At 50.5% G+C, this 23997-nt stretch overlaps 1 protein-coding gene across 5 annotated transcripts in view; it reads left to right on the top strand.

The window, feature by feature from the left end:
• Positions 1 to 23997, top strand: part of TBC1D5 (TBC1 domain family member 5) — a 2224639-nt gene that overhangs the window by 496164 nt on the left and 1704478 nt on the right. For 3 of the 5 annotated variants that reach the window (XM_085630445.1, XM_085630444.1, XM_085630446.1), the window contains one exon: positions 13471 to 13533. The exons of the other annotated variants lie outside the window; for them this stretch is intronic. The gene's annotated coding sequence lies outside the window, so the exon portion shown is untranslated. The remainder of the gene's footprint in view (positions 1 to 13470; positions 13534 to 23997) is intronic. 5 annotated transcript variants of the gene reach the window in all.

Raw genomic sequence — 23997 nt, 5'->3', positions numbered from 1 at the left:
ACTGGGGAGGTCCTGACCTCTCGGCTTCATGCTTCAGAAGAGGTTCTAAGCTCACAGCTTTCTATGACTGGGGAGGTCCTGACCTCTCAGCTTCATGCTTCAGGAGAGGATCTAAGCTCACAGCTTTGTATGCATGAGGGGGTTCTAACCTGTCAGATAGAGAAGAGGTTCGAAGCTCACAGCTTTATATGACTGAGGAGGTCCTGACCTCTCTGCTTCAGAAGAGGTTCTAAGCTCACAGCTTTGAATGACTGGGGAGGTCCTGTCCTCTCAGCTTCATGCTTCAGAAGAGGTTGAAAGCTCACATCTGTGTATGACTGGGGAGGTCCTGACCTCTCGGCTTCATGCTTCAGAAGCGGTTCTATGCTCACAGCTTTGTATGACTGGGGAGGTCCTGACCTCTCAGCTTCATGCTTCAGAAGAGGTTCTAAGCTCACAGCTTTACATGACTGGGGAGGTCCTGACCTCTCAGCTTCATGCTTCAGAAGAGGTTCTAAGCTCACAGCTTTACATGACTGGGGAGGTCCTGACCTCTCGGGTTCATGCTTCAGGAGAGGTTCTAAGCTAACAACTTTGTATGCCCAAAGTGGTCCTAACTACTCAGAGAAGAGGTTCTAAACTCACCGCTGTGTATGCCTAGGGAGGTCCAGACCTCTCAGCTTCATGCATGCTTCAGGATAGGATCTAAGCTCACAGCGTTGTATGCATGAGAGGGTTCTAACTTGTCAACTAGAGACAAGGTTCTAAGCTCACAGCTTTGTATGACTGAGGAGGTCCTGACCTCCCGGCTTCATGCTTCAGAAGAGGTTCTAAGCTCACAGCTTTGTATGCCTGAGGGGGTTCTAACCTGTCAACTAGCGAAGAGGTTCTAAGCTCACAGCTTTGTATGCCAAAGGGGGTCCTGACCTCTCAGAGAAGAGGTTCTAAGCTGACAGCTTGGTATGACTGGGAAGGTCCTGACCTCCCGGCTTCATGCTTCAGAAGAGGTTCCAAGCTCACAGCTTTATATGCCTGAGGGGGTTCTAACCTGTCAGCTAGAGAAGAGGTTCTAAGCTCACAGCTTTGTATAAGTGGGGGTCCTGACCTCTCAGCTTCAGAAGAGGTTCTAAGCTCACAGCTTTGTATGACTGGGGAGGTCCTGACCTGTTGGCTTCATGCTTCAGAAGAGGTTCTAAACTCACAGCTTTGTATATCTGGGGAGGTCCTGACCTCTCGGCTTCATGCTTCAGAAGAGGTTCTAAGCTCACAGCTTTGTATGAGTGGGGGTCCTGACCTCTCAGCTTCAGAAGATGCTCTAAGCTCACAGATTTGTATGACTGGGGAGGTCCTGATCTCTCGGCTTCATGCTTCAGAAGAAGTTCTAAACTCACAGCTGTGTATGCCTGAGGGGGATTAACCTGTCAGCTAGAGAACAGGTTCTAAGCACACAGCTTTGTATGACTGGGGAGGTCCTGACCTCTCGACTTCATGCTTAAGAAAAGGTTCTAAGCTCACAGATGAGTGAGGAGGTCCTGTCCTCTCAGATCCATGCTTCAGAAGAGGTTCTAAGTTCACAGCTTTGTATTAGTAGGGGTCCTGACCTCTCAGCGTCATGCTTCAGAAGAGGTTCTAAGCTCACAGCTTAGTATGACTGGGGAGGTCCTGACCTCTCGACTTCATGCTTAAGAAAAAGTTCTAAGCTCACAGATGAGTGAGGAGGTCCTGTCCTCTCAGATCCATGCTTCAGAAGAGGTTCTAAGTTCACAGCTTTGTATTAGTAGGGGTCCTGACCTCTCAGCTTCAGAAGAGGTTCTAAGCTCACAGCTTTGTATGACTGGGGAGGTCATGACCTCTCGGCTTCATGCTTCAGAAGAGGTTCTAAGCTCACAGCTTTTTATGACTGGGGAGGTCCTGACCTCTCAGCTTCATGCTTCAGAAGAGGTTCTAAGCTCACAGCTTTATATGACTGGGGAGGTCCTGACCTTTTAGCTTAATGCTTCAAAAGAGGTCCTAAGCTCACAGCTTTCTATGACTGGGGAGGTCCTGACCTCCTGGCTTCATGCTTCAGAAGAGGTTCTAAGCTCACAGCTTTGTATGAGTGAGGAGGTCCTGTCCTCTCAGCTTCATGCTTCAGAAGAGGTTCTAAGTTCACAGCTCTGTATGAGTGGGGGTCCTGACCTTTCAGCGAAGAGGTTCTAAGCTCACAGCTTTGTATGCCAAAGGGGATCCCGACCTCTCAGAGAAGAGGTTCCAAGCTCGCAGCTTTATATGACTGGGGAGGTACTGACCTCTCGGCTTCATGCTTCAAAAGAGGTTCTAAGCTCAAGGCTTTGTATGACTGGGGAGGTCCTGACCTCTCGGCTTTATGCTTTAGAAGAGGTTCTAGGCTCACAGCTTTGTATGAGTGAGGAAGTCCTGTCCTCTCAGCGTCATGCTTCAGAAGAGGTTGTAAGCTCACAGCTTTTTATGAGTGGGGTTCCTGATCTCTCAGCTTCAGAAAAGGTTCTAAGCTCACAGCTGTGTATGACTGGGGAGGTCCTGGCCTCTCGGTTTCATGCTTCAAAAGAGGTTCTATGCTCACAGCTGTGTATGACTGCGGAGGTCCTGACCTCTCTGCTTCAGGCTTCAAAAGAGGTACTATGCTCACAGCTTTGTATGACTGGGGAGTTCCTGACCTCTCAGCTTCCTGCTTCAGAAGAGGTTCTAAGCTCACAGCTTTATATGACTGGGGAGGTCCTGACCTCTCAGCTTCATGCTTCAGAAGAGGTTCTAAGCTTGCAGCTTTGTATGACTGGGGAAGTCCTGACCTCTCGGGTTCATGCTTCAGCAGAGGTTCTAAGCTTACAGCTTTGTATGCCCAAAGTGGTCCTAACTACTAAGAGAAGAGGTTCTAAGCTCACAGCTTTGTATGCCTAGGGAGGTCCAGACCACTCAGCTTCATGCATGCTTCAGGATAGGATCTAAGGTCACAGCTTTGTATGCATGAAAGGGTTCTAACCTGTCAACTAGAGACGAGGTTCTAAGCTCACAGCTTTGTATGACTGGGGAGGTCCTGACCTCCTGGCTTCATGCTTCAGAAGAGGTTCTAAGGTCACAGCTTTGTATGCCTGAGGGGGCTCTAACCTGTCAACTAGCGAAGAGGTTCTTAGCTCACAGCTTTCTATGACTGAGGAGGTCCTGACCTCTCAGTTCCATGCTTCAGAAGAGGTTCTAAGCTCACGGCTTTCTATGACTGGGGAGGTCCTTACCTCTCAGCTTCAGAAGAGGTATTAAGCTCACAGCGTTGTATGACTGGGGAGGTCCTGACCCCTCGGCTTCATGCTTCAGAAGAGGTCCTAAGCTCACAGCTTTCTATGACTGGGAAGGTCCTGAACTCGCGGCGTCATGCTTCAGAAGAGGTTCTAAGCTCACAGCTTTCTATGACTGGGGAGGTGCTGGCCTCTCAGCTTCATGCTTCAGAAGAGGTTCTAAGCTCACAGCTTTATATGCCTGAGGAGGTTCTAACCTGTCAACTAGAGAAGAAGTTCTAAGCTTACAGCTTTGTATGCCAAAGGGGGTCCTGACCTTTCAGAAAAGAGGTTCCAGGCTCACAGCTTTATATGACTGGGGAGGTCCTGACCTCTCGGCTTAATGCTTCAGAAGAGGTTCTAAGGTCACAGCTTTGTATGCCTAAGGGGGTTCTAACCCGTCAGCTAGAGGTGAGGTTCTAAGCTCACAGCTTTGTATGCCAAAGGGGGGTCCTGACCTCTTAGCTTCATGCTTCAGAAGAGGTTCTAAGCTCACAGCTTTGTATGACTGGTGAGGTCCTGACCTCTTGCCTTCATGCTTCAGAAGAGATTCTAAGCTCACAGCTTTGTATGACTGCGGAGGTCCTGCCCTCTCAGATCCATGCTTCAGAAGAGGTTCTAAGTTCACAGCTTTGTATTAGTAGGGGTCCTGACCTCTCAGCTTCAGAAGAGGTTCTAAGCTCACAGCTTTGTATGACTGGGGAGGTCCTGACCTCTCTGCTTCATGCTTCAGAAGAGGTTCTATGCTCACAGCTTTGTATGACTGGGGAGGTCCTGACCTCTCAGCTTCATGCTTCAGAAGAGGTTCTAAGCTCACAGCTTTGTATGACTGGGGAGGTCCTGACCTCTCGGCTTCATGCTTCAGGAGAGGTTATAAGCTTACAGCTTTGTATGACTGAGGGGGGTTTAACCTGTCCGCTAGAGAAGGGGTTCTAAGCTCACAGCCTTGTATGCCAAAGGGGGTCCTGACCTCTCAGAGAAGAGGTTCTAAGCTCACAGCTTTATATGACTGGGGAGGTCCTGACCTCTCAGCTTAATGCTTCAGAAGAGGTTCTAAGCTCACAGATTTGTATGAGTGAGGAGGTCCTGTCCTCTCAGCTTCATGCTTCAGAAGAGGTTCTAAGCTCACAGCTTTGTATGAGTAGGGGTCCTGACCTCTCAGCTTCATAAGAGGTATAAAGCTCATAGTGTTGTATGACTGGGGAGGTCCTGACCTGTCTGCTTCATGCTTCAGAAGAGGTTCTAAGCTCACAGCTTTATATGCCTGAGGGTTTACTAACCTGTCAGCTAGAGAAGAGGTTCTAAGCTCACAGCTTTGTATGCCAAAGGGGGTCCTGACCTCTCAGAGAAGAGGTTCTAAGCTCACAGCTTTATAATGCTGGGGAGGTCCTGACCTCTCATCTTAATGCTCCAGAAGAGGTTCTAAGCTCACAGCTTTGTATGACTGAGGAGGTCCTGACCCCTCGTCTTCATGCTTCAGAAGAGGTTCTAAGCTCACAGCTTTGTATGACTGGGGGTCCTGACCTCTCAGCTTCATGCTTCAGAAGAGGTTCTAAGCTCACAGCTTTGTATGACTGGGGAGGTCCTGACCTCTCAGCTTCATGCTTCAGAAGATGTTCGAAGCTCACAGCTTTGTATGACTGGGGAGGTCCTGACCTCTCGGCTTCATGCTTCAGAAGAGGTATGAAGCTCACAGCTTTGTATGACTGGGGAGGTCCTGACCTCTCGACTTCATGCTTCAGAAAAGGTTCTAAGCTCACAGATTTGTATGAGTGAGGAGGTCCTGTCCTCTCAGATTCATGCTTCAGAAGAGGTTCTAAGTTCACAGCTTTGTATTAGTAGGGGTCCTGACCTCTCAGCTTCAGAAGAGGTTCTAAGCTCACAGCTTTGTATGAGTAGGGGTCCTGACCTCTCAGCTTCATAAGAGGTATAAAGCTCATAGCGTTGTATGACTGGGGAGGTCCTGACCTGTCTGCTTCATGCTTCAGAAGAGGTTCTAATCTCACAGCTTTATATGACTGGGGAGGTCCTGACCTCTCAGCTTCATGCTTCAAAAGAGGTTTTAAGCTCACAGCTTTTAATGCCTGGGGTGTGCTAACCTGTCAGCTAGAGAAGAGGTTCTAAGCTCACAGCTTTGTATGCCAAAGGGGGTCCTGACCTCTCAGAGAAGATGTTCTAAGCTCACAGCTTTGTATGCCAAAGAGAAGAGGTTCTAAGTTCACAGCTTTATATGACTGGGGAGGTCTTGACCTCTCAGCTTAATGCTTCAGAAGAGGGTCTAAGCTCACAGCTTTCTATGACTGGGGAGGCCCTGACCTCTTGGCTTCATGCTTCAGAAGAGGTTCTAAGCTCACATTTTTGTATGAGTGGGGAGGTCCTGACCTCTCGGCTTCATGCTTCAGAAGAGGTTCTAAGCTCACAGCTTTCTATGGCTGGGGAGGTCCTGACCTCTCAGCTTCATGCTTCAGAAGAGGTTCTAAACTCACAACTGTGAATGCGTGCGGGTGTTCTAACCTGTCAGCCAGAGAAGAGGTTCTAAGCTCACAGCTTTGTATGGCTGAGGAGTTCCTGACCCCTCGTCTTCATGCTTCAGAAGAGGTTCTAAGCTCACAGCTTTGTATGACTGGGGGTCCTGACCTCTCAGCTTCATGCTTCAGAAGAGGTTCTAAGCTCACAGCTTTGTATGACTGGGGGGGTCCTGACCTCTCAGCTTCATGCTTCAGAAGAGGTTCTAAGCTCACAGCTTTGTATGACTGGGGAGGTCCTGACCTCTCGGCTTCATGCTTCAGAAGAGGTATGAAGCTCACAGCTTTGTATGACTGGGGAGGTCCTGACCTCTCGAGTTCATGCTTCAGAAAAGGTTCTAAGCTCACAGATTTGTATTAGTAGGGGTCCTGACCTCTCAGCTTCAGAAGAGGTTCTAAGCTCACAGCGTTGTATGACTGGGGAGGTCATGACCTCTCGGCTTCATGCTTCAGAAGAGGTTCTAACTTCACAGCTCTGTATGAGTGGGGGTCCTGACCTTTCAGAGAAGAGGTTCTAAGCTCACAGCTTTGTATGCAAAAGGGGATCCCGATCTCTCAGAGAAGAGGTTCCAAGCTCACAGCTTTATATGACTGGGGAGGTCCTGACCTCTCGGCTTCATGCTTCAGAAGAGGTTCTAAGCTCACAGCTTTGTATGACTGGGGAGGTCCTGACCTCTCGACTTCATGCTTCAGAAGAGGTTCTAAGCTCACAGCTTTCTATGACTGGGGAGGTCCTTACCTCTCAGCTTCAGAAGAGGTATTAAGCTCACAGCGTTGTATGACTGGGGAGGTCCTGACCTCTCGGCTTCATGCTTCAGAAGAGGTTCTAAGCTCACAGCTTTATATGCCTGAGGAGGTTCTAACCTGTCAACTAGAGAAGAGGTTCTAAGCTCACAGCTTTGTATGCCAAAGGGGGTCCTGACCTCTCAGAAAAGAGGTTCCAAGCTCACAGCTGTATATGACTGGGGAGGTCCTGACCTCTCGGCTTAATGCTTCAGAAGAGGTTCTAAGCTCACAGATTTGTATGAGTGAGGAGGTCCTGTCCTCTCAGCTTCATGCTTCAGAAGAGGTTCTAAGCTCATAGCTTTGTATGAGTAGGGGTCCTGACCTCTCAGCTTCATAAGAGGTATAAAGCTCATAGCGTTGTATGACTGGGGAGGTCCTGACCTGTCTGCTTCATGCTTCAGAAGAGGTTCTAAGCTCACAGCTTTATATGACTGGGGAGGCCCTGACCTCTCAGCTTCATGCTTCAAAAGAGGTTTTAAGCTCACAGCTTTATATGCCTGAGGGTGTGCTAACCTGTCAGCTAGAGAAAAGGTTCTAAGCTCACAGCTTTGTATGCCAAAGGAGGTCCTGACCTCTCAGAGAAGAGGTTCTAAGCTCACTGCTTTATATGACTGGGGAGGTCCTGACCTCTCATCTTAATGCTCCAGAAGAGGTTCTAAGCTCACAGCTTTGTATGCCAAAGAGAAGAGGTTCTAAGCTCACAGCTTTATATGACTGGGGAGGTCCTGACCTCTCGGCTTCATGCTTCAGAAGAGGTCCTAAGCTCACAGCTTTCTTTGACTGGGAAGGTCCTGACCTCTCGGCTTCATGCTTCAGAAGAGGTTCTAAGCTCACAGCTTTATATGCCTGAGGAGGTTCTAACCTGTCAACTAGAGAAGAGGTTCTAAGCTCACAGCTTTGTATGCCAAAGGGGGTCCTGACCTCTCAGAAAAGAGGTTCCAAGCTCACAGCTGTATATGACTGGGGAGGTCCTGACCTCTCAGCTTAATGCTTCAGAAGAGGTTCTAAGCTCACAGATTTGTATGAGTGAGGAGGTCCTGTCCTCTCAGCTTCATGCTTCAGAAGAGGTTCTAAGCTCATAGCTTTGTATGAGTAGGGGTCCTGACCTCTCAGCTTCATAAGAGGTATAAAGCTCATAGCGTTGTATGACTGGGGAGGCCCTGACCTCTCAGCTTCATGCTTCAAAAGAGGTTTTAAGCTCACAGCTTTATATGCCTGAGGGTGTGCTAACCTGTCAGCTAGAGAAGAGGTTCTAAGCTCACAGCTTTGTATGCCAAAGGAGGTCCTGACCTCTCAGAGAAGAGGTTCTAAGCTCACAGCTTTATATGACTGGGGAGGTCCTGACCTTTCATCTTAATGCTCCAGAAGAGGTTCTAAGCTCACAGCTTTGTATGCCAAAGAGAAGAGGTTCTAAGCTCACAGCTTTATATGACTGGGGAGGTCCTGACCTCTCGGCTTCATGCTTCAGAAGAGGTTCTAACCTCACAGCTTTGTATGACTGGGGAGGTCCTGACCTGTCTGCTTCATGCTTCAGAAGAGGTTCTAAGCTCACAGCTTTATATGACTGGGGAGGCCCTGACCTCTCAGCTTCATGCTTCAAAAGAGGTTTTAAGCTCACAGCTTTTTATGCCTGAGGGTGTGCTAACCTGTCAGCTAGAGAAGAGGTTCTAAGCTCACAGCTTTGTATGCCAAAGGAGGTCCTGACCTCTCAGAGAAGAGGTTCTAAGCTCTCACAGCTTTATATGACTGGGGAGGTCCTGACCTCTCATCTTAATGCTCCAGAAGAGGTTCTAAGCTCACAGCTTTGTATGCCAAAGAGAAGAGGTTCTAAGCTCACAGCTTTATATGACTGGGGAGGTCCTGACCTCTCGGCTTCATGCTTCAGAAGAGGTTCTAACCTCACAGCTTTGTATGAGTGGGGAGGTCCTGACCTCTCGGCTTCATGCTTCAGAAGAGGTTCTAAGGTCACAGCTTTCTATGACTGGGGAGGTCCTGACCTCTCAGCTTCATGCTTCAGAAGAGGTTCTAAGCTCACAACTGTGAATGCGTGCGGGTGTTCTAACCTGTCAGCTAGAGAAGAGGTTCTAAGCTCACAGCTTTGTAAGACTGAGGAGGTCCTGACCCCTCGTCTTCAGGCTGCAGAAGAGGTTCTAAGCTCACAGCTTTGTATGACTGGGGAGGTCCTGACCTCTCAGCTTCATGCTTCAAAAGAGGTATGAAGCTCACAGCTTTGTATGACTGGGGAGGTCATGACCTCTCAGCTTCATGCTTCAGAAGAGGTTCTAAGCTCACAGCTTTGTATGACTGGGGAGGTCCTGACCTCTCGGCTTCATGCTTCAAAAGAGGTATGAAGCTCACAGCTTTGTATGACTGGGGAGGTCATGACCTCTCAGCTTCATGCTTCAGAAGAGGTTCTAAGCTCACAGCTTTGTATGCCAAAGGTGGGTCCTGACCTCTCAGAGAAGCGGTTCTAAGCTCACAGCTTTATATTACTGGGGAGGTCGTGACCTCTCAGCTTCAGAAGAGGTTCTAAGCTCACAGCTTTTTATGACTGGGGAGGTCTTGACCTCTCAGCTTCATTCTTCAGAAGAGGTTCTAAGCTCACAGCTTTGTATGCCAAAGGTGGGTCCTGACCTCTCAGAGAAGCGGTTCTAAGCTCACAGCTTTATATTACTGGGGAGGTCGTGACCTCTCAGCTTCAGAAGAGGTTCTAAGCTCACAGCTTTTTATGACTAGGGAGGTCTTGACCTCTCAGCTTCATTCTTCAGAAGAGGTTCTAAGCTCACAGCTTTATATGCCTGAAGAGGTTGTAACTTGTCAGCTAGAGAAGAGATTCTAAGCTCACAGCTTTGTATGCCACAGGGGGTCCTGACCTCTCAGAGAAGCGGTTCTAAGCTCACAGCTTTACATTACTGGGGAGGTCCTGACCTCTCAGCTTCAGAAGAGGTTCTAAGCTCACAGCTTTCTATGACTGGGGAGGTCCTGACCTCTCAGCTTCATGCTTCAAAAGAGGTTTTAAGCTCACAGCTTTTAATGCCTGGGGTGTGCTAACCTGTCAGCTAGAGAAGAGGTTCTAAGCTCACAGCTTTGTATGCCAAAGGAGGTCCTGACCTCTCAGAGAAGAGGTTCTAAGCTCACAGCTTTATATGACTGGGGAGGTCCTGACCACTCATCTTAATGCTCCAGAAGAGGTTCTAAGCTCACAGCTTTGTATGCCAAAGAGAAGAGGTTCTAAGCTCACAGCTTTATATGACTGGGGAGGTCCTGACCTCTCGGCTTCATGCTTCAGAAGAGGTTCTAACCTCACAGCTTTGTATGACTGGGGAGGTCCTGACCTGTCTGCTTCATGCTTCAGAAGAGGTTCTAAGCTCACAGCTTTATATGACTGGGGAGGCCCTGACCTCTCAGCTTCATGCTTCAAAAGAGGTTTTAAGCTCACAGCTTTATATGCCTGAGGGTGTGCTAACCTGTCAGCTAGAGAAGAGGTTCTAAGCTCACAGCTTTGTATGCCAAAGGAGGTCCTGACCTCTCAGAGAAGAGGTTCTAAGCTCACAGCTTTATATGACTGGGGAGGTCCTGACCTCTCATCTTAATGCTCCAGAAGAGGTTCTAAGCTCACAGCTTTGTATGCCAAAGAGAAGAGGTTCTAAGCTCACAGCTTTATATGACTGGGGAGGTCCTGACCTCTCGGCTTCATGCTTCAGAAGAGGTTCTAACCTCACAGCTTTGTATGAGTGGGGAGGTCCTGACCTCTCGGCTTCATGCTTCAGAAGAGGTTCTAAGGTCACAGCTTTCTATGACTGGGGAGGTCCTGACCTCTCAGCTTCATGCTTCAGAAGAGGTTCTAAGCTCACAACTGTGAATGCGTGCGGGTGTTCTAACCTGTCAGCTAGAGAAGAGGTTCTAAGCTCACAGCTTTGTAAGACTGAGGAGGTCCTGACCCCTCGTCATCAGGCTGCAGAAGAGGTTCTAAGCTCACAGCTTTGTATGACTGGGGAGGTCCTGACCTCTCAGCTTCATGCTTCAAAAGAGGTATGAAGCTCACAGCTTTGTATGACTGGGGAGGTCATGACCTCTCAGCTTCATGCTTCAGAAGAGGTTCTAAGCTCACAGCTTTGTATGACTGGGGAGGTCCTGACCTCTCGGCTTCATGCTTCAAAAGAGGTATGAAGCTCACAGCTTTGTATGACTGGGGAGGTCATGACCTCTCAGCTTCATGCTTCAGAAGAGGTTCTAAGCTCACAGCTTTGTATGCCAAAGGTGGGTCCTAACCTCTCAGAGAAGCGGTTCTAAGCTCACAGCTTTATATTACTGGGGAGGTCGTGACCTCTCAGCTTCAGAAGAGGTTCTAAGCTCACAGCTTTTTATGACTGGGGAGGTCTTGACCTCTCAGCTTCATTCTTCAGAAGAGGTTCTAAGCTCACAGCTTTGTATGCCAAAGGTGGGTCCTGACCTCTCAGAGAAGCGGTTCTAAGCTCACAGCTTTATATTACTGGGGAGGTCGTGACCTCTCAGCTTCAGAAGAGGTTCTAAGCTCACAGCTTTTTATGACTAGGGAGGTCTTGACCTCTCAGCTTCATTCTTCAGAAGAGGTTCTAAGCTCACAGCTTTATATGCCTGAAGAGGTTGTAACTTGTCAGCTAGAGAAGAGATTCTAAGCTCACAGCTTTGTATGCCACAGGGGGTCCTGACCTCTCAGAGAAGCGGTTCTAAGCTCACAGCTTTACATTACTGGGGAGGTCCTGACCTCTCAGCTTCAGAAGAGGTTCTAAGCTCACAGCTTTCTATGACTGGGGAGGTCCTGACCTCTCAGCTTCATCCTTCAGAAGAGGTTCTAAGCTCACAGCTTTGTATGCCTAAGGGGGTTCTAACCCGTCAGCTAGAGGTGAGGTTCTAAGCTCACAGCTTTGTATGCCAAAGGGGGGTCCTGATCTCTTAGCTTCATGCTTCAGAAGAGGTTCTAAGCTCACAGCTTTGTATGACTGGGGAGGTCCTGACCTCTTGCCTTCATGCTTCAGAAGAGATTCTAAGCTCACCGCTTTGTATGACTGCGGAGGTCCTGCCCTCTCAGCTTCATGCTGCAGAAGAGGTTCTAAGCTCACAGCTTTATATGACTGGGGAGGTCCTGACCTCTCGGCTTTATGCTTCAGAAGAGGTTCTAATCTCCCAGCTTTCTATGACTGGGTAGGTCCTGACCTCTTAGCTTCAGAAGAGGTTCTAAGCTCACAGCTTTGTATGCCTGAGGGGGTTTTAACCTGTCAGCTAAAGAAGAGGTTCTAAGCTCACAGCTTTGTATGCCCAAGGGGGTCCTGACCTCTCAGAGAAGAGGTTCTAAGCTCACAGCTTTGTATGACGGGGGAGGTCCTGACATCTTATCTTCATGCTTCAGAAGAGGTTCTAAGCTCACCGCTTTTGTATGTGTGGGGCTCCTGACCTCTCAGCTTCAGAAGAGGTTCTAAGCTCACAGCTTTGTATGGCTGGGGAGGGGGGAATCCTAACCTCCCAGCTTCAAAAGAGGTTGTAAGCTCAAAGCTTCTCAGATCAAGGTATGGCAAATAATTATTCCTAAAAACATATGTGTAGGAGTGCCACAAAGTTATTCTTTTTTTATATTTAAAACATTTAATACAAAACCATCCTATCAATAGAATGTGATAAAGTGCCGTACAAAGGAATATACCTCCGTATCTTAATTACACGACGAAATATAAAGAGGAAAAAACGCGCAGTTGATTAAAAAGAATTTGGCAGAAATGGGTTGAAGATTATACAAGCTCAAGTTGGTTATGTTAATTAATTATTATTAAGTGCTGTAACACCAAAGTATCAGGCCACCAAAAAGAGATCAACTTAACTTTTACGTTGGGGTTGTTCGTTCAAGTTCACAGTTCATGTTTTTTTTTCTTTTTTTATGGATTTCCCCATTGGGTCTTTAGCTTCCTGGAAGGGTGTCTTATCGGGGTGCAGTATAGACACATAGCCTTTCTAGAGAGCCTCCATTTTGGAGGTGCTGGTATATGTGGTAGCGTTGTGGCCCAGCCCTGTGGTTACAATGCACCAAAAGGGGCGGGGTTACCTGTACCAGCACCTTTGGGTAACAGATGATGGGGCTCGGTGGGAGGTAGGCTGAGAGGTGGACAGCACTGCTCCTGACGGGTGTGCACTGATAACAAATTCTACCTTTTATCTTGACCGATCGGCTTGTTTAAGTGTGCAGTCAAGCGTGGACGGTAAACTCAATATTGTCTTTTTTTTGCTATTCCTGGGATTGCAGTTAACACGTTAACTTTTTTGAATTTGTACAAGTAATGTTGCACAGCATCTTGGTTTCGAAGACCCTCATTCCCAGTCTTGTGAAGGGGTAATTCACCATGTTGTTTGTTGAATTACCACCCCACACGTTTGCTATTTTTGTGTGTGGGGACACACTCGGTGAAACTGAATTATTTTCAGCACTTGCTTTGCACTTGCTGAATGCTAAGGGAAACTGGGTGCAGGAAAGGGCCCGGAATCGAATCTGAGGTGCGCATGCCATTACAACTGCAGGTCCTGGTAACTGTCCAGGATTGGCCCCACGGGGCGCGATGTTCCCACCTCTTGTTACCATCCGCCTCGTAAAGTGCGGTGGACGCTGTTAGTGTCCCTGACTTCTAGAGTGAAGAGCTGCATGGAGCCCACCACCACTCTCCATGGAGGGGCCTCTGTTGGAGGTGCATGAGATGGAGCGCCACCTGACTGGACTCAGGGTGTGACTGCTGGAGACCCAGAGTTCGCCCCAGTCCTCTCGAGGACACTGGTTTGGGGATGAGAAGCTGGTCTTTCGGGGCCAGTAAACATAACGAAGAGACCGTATCCTCTTGCAATCACTGAGAAGTCTGTTTGTTTTGTTGCAGGTCTCGATTGCCTGACTTCTAGAAGATCAATTTCCAAAGCGGGGGCCACAAGACACAAAACAGGTATGTTCTGTTCAACGCGACCAGTCTTCTTCCCTCCCCCTGAATGTCCCTTTATGGAATTGCCTTCAAAAGCGTAGGATATGACGCCAAGAGAGCATGTTTAGTGTTCCTCTCAGGCATATGTATGTTGAATCAACCCAAGGCGCCACTTGTGAACCCATGTGTATGTTGAAACAACCCAAGGCGCCACTTGTGATCCCATGTGTATGTTGAAACAACCCAAGGCGCCACTTGTGATCCCATGTGTATGTTGAAACAACCCAAGGCGCCACTTGTGATCCTATGTGTATGTTGAAACAATCCAAGGCGTGACTTGTGATCCCATGTGTATGTTGAAACAACCCAAGGCGTCACTTGTGATCCTGTGTGTATGTTGAAACAACCCAAGGCGCCACTTGAAATCCTATGTGTATGTTGAAACAATCCAAGGCATGACTTGTGATCTTTGTAAATATTTCAAAACATGAACAACACCTGCAAAGTAAAATTGCTTAACATGTGGTGCCACATGACCACAAAATGGAGGTTCGGCTCTTGGAGACCATTAGACTGGAGAGCGCTCAGTGCGGGTGGATAATCCAGTAATATTTACTGAGTGCTGAATTCGTGCCGGTGTAACCCAGTTGGATTTATTTTATGGAATGGTCAGATTCATTTCAAGATTTCCTCATTCCAGCGACTTCATTGGTGGCCGGCACACGGTCCTCCGCTTGCCTAAGTTGTCCTACTAATTCTTTTCAGATGGCTGGGGTGGCTCCTCTGAGGAGAAGTGAGGCCACGCAGAGCCTTCTCACCCCTCTGCCGCTACCGGTTGTCTCAACCTCCACCCCAAAGTGGTCCTCCTGCACAAGCTGCCACTGAGTGCCGCCATGTGTGGGGATGCAAGCTGGAGAGGTCAGGCAGAGACTGGCACCATGGGGTCATCAGGCAGAGACTGGCACAGTGGGACCGTCAGGCAGAGACTGGCACAGTCAGGTAGAGACTGGGACCGTGGGGTCCATCAGGCAGAGACTGGGACCGTGGGGTCCATCAGGCAGAGACTGGGACCGTGGGGTCCATCAGGTAGAGACTGGGACCGTGGGGTCCATCAGGCAGAGACTGGGACCGTGGGGTCCATCAGGCAGAGACTGGGACCGTGGGGTCCATCAGGCAGAGACTGGGACCGTGGGGTCCATCAGGCAGAGACTGGGACCGTGGGGTCCATCAGGCAGAGACTGGGACCGTGGGGTCCATCAGGCAGAGACTGGGACCGTGGGGTCCATCAGGCAGAGACTGGGACCGTGGGGTCCATCAGGCAGAGACTGGGACCGTGGGGTCCATCAGGCAGAGACTGGGACCGTGGGGTCCATCAGGCAGAGACTGGGACCGTGGGGTCCATCAGGCAGAGACTGGGACCGTGGGGTCCATCAGGCAGAGACTGGGACCGTGGGGTCCATCAGGCAGAGACTGGGACCGTGGGGTCCATCAGGCAGAGACTGGGACCGTGGGGTCCATCAGGCAGAGACTGGCACTACGCAGCCGCTAGCTGGAGCGGTCAGGCAGAGACTGGCACCGTGGGGGCCATCTGGCCGAGACTGGCACCGTGGGGGCCATCTGGCCGAGACTGGCACCGTGGGGGCCATCTGGCCGAGACTGGCACCGTGGGGGCCATCTGGCCGAGACTGGCACCGTGGGGGCCATCTGGCCGAGACTGGCACCGTGGGGGCCATCTGGCCGAGACTGGCACAGTCGGGGCCATCTGGCCGAGACTGGCACAGTCGGGGCCATCTGGCCGAGACTGGCACAGTCGGGGCCATCTGGCCGAGACTGGCACAGTCGGGGCCATCTGGCCGAGACTGGCACAGTCGGGGCCATCTGGCCGAGACTGGCACAGTCGGGGCCATCTGGCCGAGACTGGCACAGTCGGGGCCATCTGGCCGAGACTGGCACAGTCGGGGCCATCTGGCCGAGACTGGCACAGTGGGGGCCATCTGGCCGAGACTGGCACAGTGGGGGCCATCTGGCCGAGACTGGCACCGTGGGGGCCATCTGGCCGAGACTGGCACCGTGGGGGCCATCTGGCCGAGACTGGCACCGTCGGGGCCATCTGTCCGAGACTGGCACCGTCGGGGCCATCTGTCCGAGACTGGCACCGTCGGGGCCATCTGTCCGAGACTGGCACCGTCGGGGCCATCTGTCCGAGACTGGCACTGTCGGGGCCATCTGTCCGAGACTGGCACTGTCGGGGCCATCTGTCCGAGACTGGCACTGTCGGGGCCATCTGTCCGAGACTGGCACTGTCGGGGCCATCTGTCCGAGACTGGCACTGTCGGGGCCATCTGTCCGAGACTGGCACTGTCGGGGCCATCTGTCCGAGACTGGCACTATGCAGCCGCGAGCTGGAGAGGTCAGGCAGAGACTGGCCCCGTGGGGGCCATCTTGCATAGACTGGCCCCGTGGGGGCCATCTTGCTCTTGCAGAGACTGGCCCCGTGGGGGCCATCTTGCTCTTGCAGAGACTGGCCCCGTGGGGGCCATCTTGCAGAGACTGGCCCCATGGGGGCCATCTTGCTCTTGCAGAGACTGGCCCCGTGGGGGCCATCTTGCAGAGACTGGCATCCTGGGGCCATCTGGCAGACACTTCCACTACGCAGCGGTGAGCTGTAACGGTCAGGCAGAGAATGGCACCGTGGGGGCCATCTGGCAGAGACTGGCACCGTGGGGGCCATCTGGCAGAGACTGGCACCGTGGGGGCCATCTGGCAGAGACTGGCACCGTGGGGGCCATCTGGCAGAGACTGGCACTCTGGGGCCCATCTGGCAGAGACTGGCACCCTGGGGCCCATCTGGCAGAGACTGGCACCCTGGGGCCCATCTGGCAGAGACTGGCACCCTGGGGCCCATCTGGCAGAGACTGGCACCCTGGGGGCCACTGGCACCCTGGGGGCCACTGGCACCCTGGGGGCCATCTGGCAGAGACTGGCACCCTGGGGGCCATCTGGCACCCTGGGGGCCTTCTGGCAGAGACTGGCACCCTGGGGGCCTTCTGGCAGAGACTGGCACCCTGGGGGCCTTCTGGCAGAGACTGGCACCCTGGGGGCCTTCTGGCAGAGACTGGCACCGTGGGGGCCTTCTGGCAGAGACTGGCACCGTGGGGGCCTTCTGGCAGGGACTGGCACCGTGGTGGCCATCTGGCAGAGACTGGCATCGTGGGGACATCCGGCAGAGAGAACGCCTTCATGCCTCGCTTATTCCCCAGTCTCCAGGAGTTACTGGGTGCCACGTGCAGATCTGCTACAGATCCATCAGGGGAGGCGGCAGAGAGACTTGCAAGCAAACGCTGAAACCATGGCCAGTCGTGGGGCATGTCGTGATAGCTGCGGGAGCCCGCCTGAGTCCTGGTTCTACTGTACCAGTGTGGTGTGGCCAGGCATGCACTGCCAGTCTGCTTCCAAACACTGAATTCCTGGCCGCAGTTTCTGCTAGGTGCTGTCGCTACACGTTAATCAAAGTAAAACAAGTGTGCAACGTGTATAAAATAAATAAATGAAAGGTGGACTACTCAATCTACTATGTCAAAATTGTAATTTTAATTGACAGTGTGTGTCCTTTCAGTAACATATAGAAATAGCCCATCTCTGTTTTACCAGTTTCCTCAGACTGGTACAGTAGAGATTAGCTCTGGTTGTGTATGGTAAGGGATCAGACATAAGTTCAGCGACTGCAGTCGTATCGTGTAGGTATCCGGACCGGGAAACCCTGAAGAGTCAATCCGGGGCTCACTGGAGTGAGTCTAGTCAACGTCCTTGCAACACATCTGGGGGTCCCAGCACATCAGTAATTTGGCCTCTTACTGTGTCCAGGTCTGGAGGCCTGGCCATATGGTACTGTGTCCAGGTCTGTGGGTCTCTTCCTATAGTAATGTGTCCAGGTCTGTGGGTCTCTTCCTGTAGTAGTCTGTCCAGGTCTGAGGGCCTCTTCCTGTAGTACCATGTCCAGGTCTGAGGGCTTCTTCCTGTAATACTGTGTCCAGGTATGTGGGTCTCTTCCTGTAGTACTGTGTCCAGTTCTGAGGGCCTCTTCCTGTAGTACTGTGTCCAGGTTTCAGGGTCTTTTCCTGTAGTACTGTGTCCAGGTCTGTGGGCTTCTTCCTGTAGTACTGTGTCTGGGTCTGTGGGTCTTTTCCTGTAGTACTGTGTCTGGGTCTGTGGGTCTCTTCCTGTAATACTGGGTCCAGGTCTGAGGGCCTCTTCCTGTGGTACTGTGTCCAGGTTTGAGGGTCTTTTCCTGTAGTACAGTGTCCAGGTCTGTGGGTCTCTTCCTGCAGTACTGTGTCAGGGTCTGTGGGTCTCTTCCTGCAGTACTGTGTCCAGGTCTCTGGGTCTCTTCCTATAGTACTGTGTCCAGGTCTGATGGCCTCTTCCTGTAGTACTGTCCAGGTATGTGGGTCTTTTCCAGTAGTACCGTGTCCAGGTCTGTGGGTCTCTTCCTGTAGTAATGTGTCCAGGTCTTTGGGTCTTTTCCTGTAGTACTGTGTCCAGGTCTGAGGGCCTAGCTGTATAGTACCGTGTCCAGGTTTGTGGGTCTCCTCCTGTGGTACTGTGTCCAGGTCTGTGGGTCTCTTCCTGTAGTACTGTGTCCAGGTCTGAGGGCCTCATCCTGTAGTACTGTGTCCAGGTCTGAGGGCCTCATCCTGTAGTACAGTGTCCAGGTCTGAGGGCCTCTTCCTGTAGTACTATGTCCAGGTCTGAGGGTCTCTTCCTGTAGTACTGTGTCCAGGTCGGAGGGCCTCTTCCTGTAGTACTGTGTCCAGGTTTGAGGGTATTTTCCTGTAGTACAGTGTCCAGGTCTGAGGGCCTCTTCCTGTAGTACTATGTCCAGGTCTGAGGGTCTTTTCCTGTAGTACAGTGTCCAGATCTGTGGGCCTCTTCCTGTAGTACTGTGTCCAGGTCGGAGGGCCTCTTCCTGTAGTACAGTGTCCAGGTCTGTGGGCCTCTTCCTGTAGTACTGTGTCCAGGTCAGGGGGGCTCTTCCTGTAGTGCTGTGTCCTGGTCTGAGGGTCTTTTCCTGTAGTACAGTGTCCAGGTCTTTGGGTCTTTTCCTGTAGTACTGTGTCCAGGTCTGTGGGCCTCTTCCTGTAGTACTGTGTCCAGGTCTGTGGGTCTCTTCCTGTAGTACTGTGTCCAGGTCTTTGGGTCTTTTCCTGTAGTACTGTGTCCAGGTCTGAGGACCTAGCTGTATAGTACTGTGTCCAGGTCTGTGGGTCTCTTCCCGTAGTACTGTGTCCAGGTCTGAGGGCCTCATCCTGTAGTACTGTGTCCAGGTCTGAGGGCCTCATCCTGTAGTACTGTGTCCAGGTCTGAGGGCCTCATCCTGTAGCACTGTGTCCAGGTCTGAGGGCCTCATCCTGTAGCACTGTGTCCAGGTCTGAGGGCCTCTTCCTGTAGTACTGTGTCCAGGTCTGTGGGTCTCTTCCCGTAGTACTGTGTCCAGGTCTGAGGGCCTCATCCTGTAGTACTGTGTCCAGGTCTGAGGGCCTCATCCTGTAGTACTGTGTCCAGGTCTGAGGGCCTCATCCTGTAGTACTGTGTCCAGGTCTGAGGGCCTCATCCTGTAGTACTGTGTCCAGGTCTTAGGGCCTCTTCCTGTAGTACTGTGTCCAGGTCTGAGGGCCTCTTCCTGTAGTACTGTGTCCAGGTCTTAGGGCCTCATCCTGTAGTACTGTGTCCAGGTCTGAGGGCCTCATCCTGTAGTACTGTGTCCAGGACTGAGGGCCTCATCCTGTAGTAATGTGTCCAGGTCTTTGAGTATTTTCCTGTAGTACTGTATCCAGGTCTGAGGACCTAGCTGTATAGTACTGTGTCCAGGTCTGTGGGTCTCTTCCTGTAGTACTGTGTCCAGGTCTGAGGGCCTCATCCTGTAGTACTGTGTCCAGGTCTGAGGGCCTTTTCCTGTAGTACAGTGTCCAGGTCTGTGGGTCTCTTCCTGTAGTACAGTGTCCAGGTCTGTGGGTCTCTTCCTGTAGTACAGTGTCCAGGTCTGTGGGTCTCTTCCTGTAGTACTGTGTCCAGGTCTGTGGGTCTCTTCCTGTAGTACTGTGTCCAGGTCTGTGGGTCTCTTCCTGTAGTACTGTGTCCAGGTTTGAGGGTCTCTTCCTGCAGTACAGTGTCCAGGTCTGTGGGTCTCTTCCTGCAGTACTGTGTCCAGGTCTGTGGGTCTCTTCCTGCGGTACTGTGTCCAGGTCTGTGGGCCTCTTCCTGTAGTACTGTGTCCAGGTCAGGGGGGCTTTTCCTGTAGTACTGTGTCGAAGTCTGGAGGCCCGTGTAGTACTGTTTCAAGGTCTGAGGGCCTCTCCTTATAGTATTGTGTCCAGGTCTGTGGGTCTTTTCCTGTAGTACAGTGTCCAGGTCTGTGGGTCTCTTCCTGTAGTACTGTGTCCAGGTCTGTGGGTCTCTTTCTGTAGGTCTGTGTCCAGGTCTTTGGGTCTTTTCCTGTAGGTCTGTGTCCAGGTCTTTGGGTCTTTTCCTGTAGGTCTGTGTCCAGGTCTGTGGGTCTCTTCCTGTAGTACAGTGTCTCGGTCTGGAGGCCTGGCCTTGTAGTACTGTGTCCAGGTCTGAGGACCTCTTGTTGTAGTACGGGATCTGGGTGTAGAAACCTTTCTTGTTGTAGTCAAGATCTGGCGCTGTCTCCTTTAGTAGTCTCTGGTTTTGGCGGCCTGACCTACATTGGTTTCCAAATCTGAAGGTCCAACATTTAATAGGGTCCAGGTCTAGAGGCCTGACCCGTAGTAGCATCCAGATCTGGAGGTAAGACCTGTAGTAGTGCCCACCTCTGGAAACATGATCTGTAGTTGTGCATATGTCTGGAGGCCTGACCTGTAGTAGTGTCGAGGTCTAGAGGCATGTCCTGTAGTAGTGTCCAGGCTTCAGGTATGACCTGTAGTAGTATCCAGTTATGGAGGCATGACCTGTTGTAGTATCCAGTTATGGAGGCATGGTCTGTAGTAGTATCCAGTCTGGAAGCAGTGGCGTAGCAAGGGAGGTGGGGCCGTCTGCCATAGGCAGCACGAATTTTGGAGGCGGCGCCGGTGGGTCTATCGGCTTTGCCTGGACTGGACGGTTGTATTCTGATCAGTTTTAATTCTATTTTTATAATTACTAATGTCAGGTTCATTGATTTACCTGCCAATATTTTGATTATGGCTTATGAATTGTCGATTGTTATGGATTGTGTATTTACACGCAGGAAGTAATATGTATACTTGAAGATGTCGACCTCCGCACGGGCAAGTGCGGTGGACGCACAATAGAAGTTCAAATATCAACTGCAGGGCGCATTGTCATATTAACAGTAGATTTGACACCTTTTTAGAATATCTTATTTCTGTGAGAAAAGTTGTTCACCTCTACTCTCCAAGAGTTGAACAATGCTCTCCATGGCCCTGTTCCAGATAAGTAGCTACACAAAGGAGGATTAACCTTTTCCATCGCGATCTCTTCAATCTAAGAGATCAGTTGCTGGGTCCTAGCATATCTCAAGACGGTAAAGGATCCGCACCCAGGTAAATGAGTGCGATCCGGGCATTTCTTGGGTGTTTTTAGAGGAGCCTCACCCACAGGTACCACCTGTGGCATTCATCATCATCGGATCCGCATCCACTACACCTAGTGTGAGTGGGTGGGCTCGACACAGTTTGTAAGCAGAGCTCTTTATCGAAGAAGGAGGAATTTAGAATGTGAATTAAAATAGACTTCCGGATCCTAACTCCTTTTTACTATTGAGGTCCTTTGGCAGAGATAAAAGCAAAGATGTTTTGTGGGTACAGTGACCCATAACATCAGAGGGTCGCCATGTGTTGGTCCTTTATATGCCACCAAGGGTCAGTAGGCTTTCTTCAGGACCAAAGCCTTGTTGCATCCCTGCAATTCGGGGTTGGTATGTCCAACTCTGGACTAGGTAAATGGAACAAACACAACATGAAGCATGCATGCAACATACAGCCCTTAATGGACCGTTTCCTCTTTGTCCTATATTTTAGTTAGGTTTCATAAGGCAGTGGAGGGTCACATCCGTCAAGTGACATTGTCCTCCCTTTACACCCGAGGTGCGGATCCTTCACTGTCTTGAGATATGTTAGAACCAAGCACCTGATCCTAAATTGAAGAGGTCACAATAGAAGAGTTTATCCCCCCGTTGGGTAGTTACTTGTTGTAATCTGGGAGGCTGGGGGTTGACTTTACACAGCTTCTCAATCCCCTTTTTGGTCATATACATGTCTCAGATACCCAGATCTCCTGGGAACAGATCTTATCTGGGTAACACCTCCGTGATCAACACCAGTAGGAGGCTTCTCCTCTTATGTGCAGGAACCGCGCCCTGGAAAAGGGTTCTGGAGCAAATAATGAACTATCGCTCAGTGGATTGTGCCTTTCACCAATGCTCATTGGTGGAGTGCGTGATGGAGGAATATCCACACTGGATGGACCAGAACTGATCTACTGGAGATACTTATAGTGCTCACCATGCGCTGCACTGCTTCAAAGCACTCTAATAATATTTTTAATTGCTACCCAATTCAGTAGTTTTCACATTAATAATCACAAACTGTAAACCGCTATGTCAGACTGTCTGGCCTGCAGGTCTTTGGTTGGCCTCCTGGCTCTTTGAAGGGAAAGTGGTTCCATAGCGCACAGAAGCCCAACAGCCATCCCTCTGCTCTACAGAGGCACAGGTGATGCTGTCGTGCCTCAGTTTTTCCTGTTAGGAAGTGAAGGTTTCTATGTATACATGCACGCCACATCATAGACATGCTGGCTCTGCAGATCCCTTCAACATACACACCAACCCGATTACCAAAAATATGGAAATTTACACTTGCATTTGGAATGAATTTCACATTGTTTTTAGTACACCTGGGAAGCCGTAACAGTGGAAGGGTCTTAGGAGCACTCCTGGAACAAGAGTGGAAATTCCGGTTCTCTCACTTGCAAAGACGCTTCTTTTTGTTCGTGGGATACCCATGCAGGGAGATGGGCTAAAAGCCGGCGGGAAGGATCAATACAGAAAGTCTTAGTAGCCAGGTTTATAACGGTGAGCCCCTCTGGGGTCCCGGCACTTGGAGGCTTTGATGAGATGTTGCTTTGATATGTGGTTCTCTAAATCTTTCTTGGAGTGGCCGCATATGGAGCTTGGCACATCTGGACTGCCGTGCCAAACTTTTAGGAGATTGTAGGAGACTGGTATCTAGTTACCTTGTACCTTTTAGAGTCTAGCCTGGCAGGATCAGTGCTGAGCAGCTTGCTCTTGGTTACTGTTAGAAATTGGGTTTCTGGTTGACTGGGATCGAGCCCTAGTTAAGCAGTAACCACAATCCTAGTCCGTGTAAGGCACAAGCAAACCCCAATTAACCTATGCTTACCCTCTGGTAGCTTGTCACAGAGCAGTCAGGCCTAACTTGAAGGCAATGTGTAAAGTATTTGTGCAACACTTCAAACAGTGAAAACACCACACAAAAAGATCCCGCACCAAATTTTGAAAAATTGAATAGATTTTTGTAAAAAACAAGACCAAAACAACAAAAATCCAGTCAGGGAAACCGGAGATATTAATTTCAAAGTTTTCGGTTAAAATAGCGCCAAAAAGAACTAGGTGCCAACAATGGATATCTGGTCAGCACAAAGTCACAATTTCAGGCTGACTGCGATGGAGCATGGGCCAGCTACAAGGACCAGGTTAGGCCCAATGAACTAAGTACCTTAAATCCTGTTTGTGGAGCGTTGTGTGAATCCTAGGCGAAGAAGCACCGCACATTCAAAACGATGCCTCGGTTTTGAGAAGCGGGGAGGCTGCGGTGTGAGGTCCTGCTGCATCCTCGTCAAGGGTCATGTTGACGGGGTTTGCGATGCATAGTCTGGGCATTGAGGATGCTTCTGTTCCGAGGAGCTGCGATGCGGGGACCGGCATGGTCGTGGAGCTGCCATTGATGAGAGATGCAAGAACGTGGGTTGGAGATGTGCTGTGCCGTTGGTGATGCATCGGTTCTGAAGATGCAAGGTTGATGTGGATCATCTGTGCCGGGCCCAATCCACGCAGCAGAGCTGATGCGTCTGTTCTATTCGAAGGGGGGGAAGAGGGGGGGAGGGGAGAGGGGGTGGTGGAGGGAGGAGGGGGAGGAGGAGGGGGGAGGAAGGAGGAGGAGGAGGGGGAGAGGGGGGAGAGGGGGGAGGAGGGGAGAGGGAGAAAAAAAAAGCTGGCTTAGTATATGGTGCACACTTAGGTAAGTGGGCACCCTGCACTAATCTAGACAACCCTTATAGTGATTTTAGTGGTCTGAAAGCTTTCTAAGTGGTAGCTGTTGAGAGCAGCCGTCAGGCTTAGTCCAGAAGGAGTGTAAAGCAGCTTGGTTCACCAGAGCATAATCTTATTCATATAGATTTAGTGAAAAAGAACCACACAGTGCATTTATGGAAATATGTATTTATTATAAG

This window comes from Triturus cristatus, chromosome 10 (assembly GCF_964204655.1).
Source record: "Triturus cristatus chromosome 10, aTriCri1.1, whole genome shotgun sequence".
NCBI classification, from domain to species: Eukaryota; Metazoa; Chordata; class Amphibia; order Caudata; family Salamandridae; genus Triturus; species Triturus cristatus.
This window is presented reverse-complemented; position numbering and strand designations above follow the sequence as displayed.